The following is a 6000-nucleotide window of genomic DNA, read 5'->3' as shown; positions in this document are numbered from 1 at the left end:
ATGTAATTATGCATGTTTATACCTACCCTTTTCTTAGATAAATAATAGTAGCATACTTTTCTCCACCTTTTTTCACTTCATAATAAATTCTAGAGATTATGTAATACATATAGAGCTATTCCTCGTTTCTATATAGTACTCCGTTGTGTAGATGTGCCATAATATATTCAACAACATAATTCAGAAAGCAGCCAAAAACTGCTAGGGCCACGTCAAAGACTAAGGATCCAACCTGAATAAGCTCCCCAGTCATAGATAAAATTAGTACCATAATATATTCAGCTACTTCCCTATGGATGGACATCTGGGTGGTTTCCAGGCTTTTGCTATTACAAATAGTGCTGCAATGAATAGTCATGGGAACACATCTTATTTTAGGATATATTCCCAGAAGTTAGTTCAAATGGTAAATTCATATGTAAATTTGCCTAATATGGCCACATACCCATCCATGGGTATGCTGGCATTTTGCAATCCAACCAGCAATGTATGTGAGTGCCTGTATTTCCCACAACTTTATCAGTGGAGTAAGTTGTCAGACTTTTGGATTGTTGCCAACCTGTTGAATAATAAATAGTATTTCAGTTCAGTTTCAATTTTTTATTGCTATATTATGAATGGGATTGAAAAATTTTTCCTATGCATCAATTGTATGTGTAATGTTTTATTTATTTTTTTAAGTTAGGTGAGTATAAAAGAATGTTAGGATTGGTTGTGTGTTATTGTTAAAGAAAAATATATTCTGACATTTGTTAAAATGGTAAGGAAGATTTTATTCAGGACTATGCAATCAAAACATTGTAATAGGGAAGCAAGATTGGGCTCAATTGGGAATACAGCAAGGACTGCTGGGATATTTATAACCAACAGTTAGGAGGGTCAATGGATGGAAAAGTACTAAGAGGAGACATCAAGGATAGTAGGATTCTTGCTGAAGGCAGGCTAAGGGCTTACACTTCAGAAGTGGAGAAGGAGGAATTTGATCAGATATCAGGGTTGATCAGATATCCAGAGTGGCGGACTCCTCACTAAACTGACAGGATTCTTGTTAAGACTGAGGTAGGCCAACAATTACAGGTGGGGTAGGGCCCAAAGTCAAGGCCTAGTCAAGAAGAGGGCTCAGAAGAGGCTGAGTAAAGTTTGGTCAAAGAGATAGTCTTTGTCAGTATGTACACAGATGGCATGCATATCTTCCTGAATTTTTGAATTTTTTAAAAAATTCAAATAGGACATTAAAAACTTACAGATTTGGGTCATATCAGAACTTCCCTTTCCAACTTTTAGCCACTTACAGGCATCCCAAGCATTACCTTTTCATCTGCTAAAAGAAAAAAAAAAAAAGTCACTTTATATTTCTGTGGTGAAACTTTGGATTTTAATTTTCATAAAACCCTTCATTAGGGTTTTGGAACTAGAAAGCATCCAATAGCCCACTTGATTTAATCAGTTTATTTTGTATATGATCACTTAGCCAAAGTAACTGCCAAAAAGATTTTTATAGATAATATTGGAACTCTTAAAATCCATGACAGCTTTAAAATGTTGGCGTCTGTATCAAAAGTCAGGTTTTAAAAATTTACAGAAATATTATTAAAAGGCTTAATTAGTAAACCTTAATAATTGAATGTGAATTAGAATTTCAGCAACTCTAGTTTCAAAAATCAATGAATTAAAAGGAAAATAAAGGTGTTAAAGATTGGCCCGCATATATTGGGCACATATTGTTTGCTTCTTCACATCAGGCTGGGACTGTTAGCTCAAAAGCTTACCTTCTCTAAGCTCAAAATGTTATCCATGTAATCCCTTAAATACAGCTCAGATGGTCCAGGCACGGTGGCTTACGCCTGTAATCACAGCACTTTGGGAGGCCGAGGCAGGCAGATTGCCTGAGATCAGGAGTTTGAGACCAGCCTGGCCAACATGGTGAAACCTCATCTCTACTAAAAATTACAAAAATTAGCTGGGCATGGTAGTGCACGCCTGTAGTCCCAGCTACTTGGGAGGCTGAGGCAGGAGAATCTCTTCAACCCAGGAGATGGAGGTTGCAATGAGATGAGATTGTGCCATTGCACTCCAGCCTGGGATACAGAGCAAGACTCCATCTCAAAAATAATAATAATAATAATAATAATAATAATAATAAATGTTTAGGGGAAAATAGTCACACACACACACACACACACACAGAGCTCAGATGGCCATGTTTTTAGCCATTTAGAGTCTGCCTGCTAGCCAAAGATAAAACTGTACCTGGCATCTGTTAACCAAAGATAAGACAAAGCATAGGGCTATAAAAGACCCCAAACCTCTGCTGCCCTTCCAAGTTCTCTGACTCAGAGACTCCTCATTTTGCAGTTGTACAACATCGCCTAGACAGATAAACCCCATTTCTGCTTCTCCTGTACCCCGGGAGTAGTTCCCTTGCCTTCTTCCCCTTCTGCGTGGGGGCCATACACCTCTGCCTCTGGAAGGTCTCCGTCTCCAGCTATGAGGGATGTCCTTACATGCAGTCTCTCAAGCACCACCCAAATAAAGCTTGTTGCATGCTACTGCCACCTTGTGGTCACATCTCTTCTTTGATCAGCCCCAAAATCTGAACTCAGAAAAACCTTATGTTGAGGGGAAAATAGTCACAAGAAATTATATTGACAAACACCAGGCAGAGAGGACCTTGTTCTTCCTATACGTATTTCCTGTCAAGGAAGGAAAAAAGAATTCTAGGATCCCAAAAGCCGATGGAAGTCCAGGAAAAGCCTTTCCTATGGATTTCCAGAAGGCAATCATGCAAGGGACTAAGTACACAGAGGCACGGAGATGTTAAATAATTGCCCAAGCTTACTCTGCTGTGATTGGAATCCAAAGTCTGAACTTTCAATTCCTGTGCTACTGCCTCTTCTAAATTACAGTGTCTCAAATCAGATAATGAATATAGACACTTAGTACATTTGCGTTCCATAAATGTCAAGCTGGGCGCGGTGGCTCACGCCTGTAATCCCAGCACTTTGGGAGGCTGAGGTGGGTGGATCACTTGAAGCCAGGATTTCAAGACCAGCCTGGGCAACATGGCGAAACCCCATCTCTACTAAAAATACAAAAACCGGGTGTGGTGACGCGCACCTGTAATCCCAGCTACTTGGGAGGCTGAGGCATGAGAATTACTTGAGCCTGGGAGCTGGAGGTTGCAGAGTTAGACTCTGTCTCAAAAACAAAAACATACAACATACCAAAAATAAATAAATGTCAGTTAATTGTTGTTATTAAGATTCTAATGCCTATATCTGTACCTTATGCTCTTTCCAGAATTGAAATGCCATGCCTCCTCATCCGAAATCAGTTCCAATTCCCGTCTCCTACATGAATCCTTTTTAACTAGGTTGATCTTTCCTCTCTAAAGATTCCTTTTGATATCTAAAGGCAGAATTTGGCCCATGATCTACTTTATCAATGATTCTGCCTTAGTACTTTATCAGCAGTGGTATTTAAAGAGGAAGAAATCTCCTCTCAGGTTCCATGTTAACTCACAGGAAACCATTCATTCATTCATTCACTTACTCAATAAGGGTCTGTTCTGTCAGGCCCTGTGCTCAGTGCTGCACATATAGTGGTGTTAAATACATGATTATTGTCCTCATGGAAATTTTGACAACACACTATGGCATTAAAAACTGTAAATACAAATTGTGTTAAGTGTTATGAAGAAAAAGAACAAAGGGTCTACTAAAGAGACTATCAAAGGGATATGATTTAGATGGGAGAAGTCAGAGAAAGACAGTCTGAGAAAGTAACATGGAGGCTGACACCTGAAGAATGAGTAGGAATTTGCCAGGGAAAGAATGAATGAAAGATTCCAGTCAAAGACGCTGAAGCAAAAAAAAGAGAGTTTGACATATTTAGAAACTAATCAAAACCAAGGTGGCTGAGAGATAGTGAGCAATGGGTGAGTGGCAGAAAATAAAGTTGAAGACTACTAAGGGCCATGTTGACCTGAGGAGGAGCAGAAATATTGTGCAACTTGGAAAAAAACCCTGTTATTTGCACAGTACAAATGCTGCAAATGAGACCTTGCCTAAATCTTGACTCAAGATTTAGAAGTGGGCATGGTTTTGTTTTGTTATGGTTTGGGTTTTTTTTTTTGGTTTTTTTTTTTTTTTTTTGAGCTGGAGTTTCACTCTTGTTGCCCAGGCTGGAATGCAATGGCATGATCTCAGCTCACCATAACCTCCACCTCCTGGGTTCAAGCAATTCTCCTGCCTCAGCCTCCCAAGTACCTGGGATTACAGGCATGTGTCACCACGCCTGTCTAATTTTTGGTACTTTTAGTAGAGATGGGGTTTCTCCATGTTGGTCAGGCTGGTCTTGAACTCCCGACCTCAGGTGATCCGCACACCTTGGCCTCCCAAAGTGCTGGGATTACAGGTGTGAGCCACCACATCTGGCCAGGAGTGGGCGAAATTTTTAAGAGATTAAGTAATACTGACCCACTGATTCTTTTTGTTTCAAGGGTACTTGTATTGCTTTTAAAATAGTGAATCTCTTAAACATCACATCTGTTTTGCCTGGAATTTTCTGTCATTCTTATTAGGACATAGTCTTACTATGTTGCCCAGATTAGTCTCGAGCTCCAGGACTCAAATGATCCACCTGCCTTGGCCTCCCAAAGTGCTGGGATTACAAGTGTGAACCATTGCATCTGGTCTTGAATTTTCTTAGTAACATACGTAGTGTCTACTATGATGTGCAAGACAACAAAAGGAGGTGACCTTCACCAGTAGGAGCTGAAGATGGTTAAATCACATTGCCTGTGACCACAAAGGAACTTAATGGCTAATGGTATCAAGTGACATAAGGAAATTAAGAGAAAGGTTGGATGGAAGCTATAATGAGCATGGCTGAAGTATGAAATTAAGCTTGCTGCAAAGTCCTGTATGATCACCCTTATATATTGAGGTTTAAAACCTATGACTGAAGACCAGGTTGGCTGGTAGGTGGGGCTGGAGGCAATCAAATGGATTAATGCATGTCAAGCACCTGAAAACATCTGACATTTGTTCAACAAATGGAGCTACCATTATTATCTATGGTGATTTATTTTTTCCGAAAAAAAATTTCAAAATAACACTTAGGGAAATAACATATTTGAATAAGTGAGTTGGTTATAATAGCTATTTATTACCAAAATGAGAAATGAACAAAAGTTGTACAGTGAGATGACAAGTTCAAATATTATCTGTAGTATACAAGAACTAGATAAAAAAAAAAAAAAGTTGCAAAAAGGGTGCCCACTATTTAAATATCCTATACTTGAGTTACAAATCACCTAAGCACAATTACAAATAATTCAGGGTAGCACCCATGCAGGACACTGGCTAGCATGTGGCTAGCCAGCAGTGCCTCTTAGCAGAGGCAAAATCAATTGCATCTCAAGGAAATAGTCTCCCAGCATCAGAATGAAGAGATGGATTCTTTCCTCCCCTCGCTTCGTCCCTAATTTTTATAACTCTAGCAGATGTTGGGGCTCAGAAAACCCGAAGTGAAAGCCTCAGAAGCAAAGTTTTCTCTAACGTTATCCTGCCCTCCTGTTTCAGCCTCATTCTCCCCGAAAGCAAGATATAGAAACTTGAATTCCTCTTCCCCAAGGTAGGTCATAGAAACCGGAACCACTTTTCCACAATGCCAGACTTACATCATAAAGATAGTACTCTAATCTTCCCTCACCTATGTAAGAGCTGGCCATAAATAAATTCTCTGACCTACCTTGTTTGATAGTAGGTTATAAGATCCCCATTCCATACAGGCCCTGCCCTGTATCCAGGAGGAAGGAATGCTGCACAGAGACCAAAAAGAATCTGAACAGACAGGCCTTGCTAGGTCCCCAAGCTGAGTCTATTCCCATTAGATCTTTTTTTCCAATCACTGTTCTTCAGGGCTGTCCATTCTTTATCACACCTAAGCATAATAATGCATAGTTTCCCCTGTAATTTTGGGTTTTCATTCTGAAGG

The sequence above is a fragment of the Macaca nemestrina genome, chromosome 12 (genome assembly GCF_043159975.1).
Source record: "Macaca nemestrina isolate mMacNem1 chromosome 12, mMacNem.hap1, whole genome shotgun sequence".
NCBI classification, from domain to species: domain Eukaryota; kingdom Metazoa; phylum Chordata; class Mammalia; order Primates; family Cercopithecidae; genus Macaca; species Macaca nemestrina.
Note: the sequence above shows the minus strand (reverse complement) of the source record.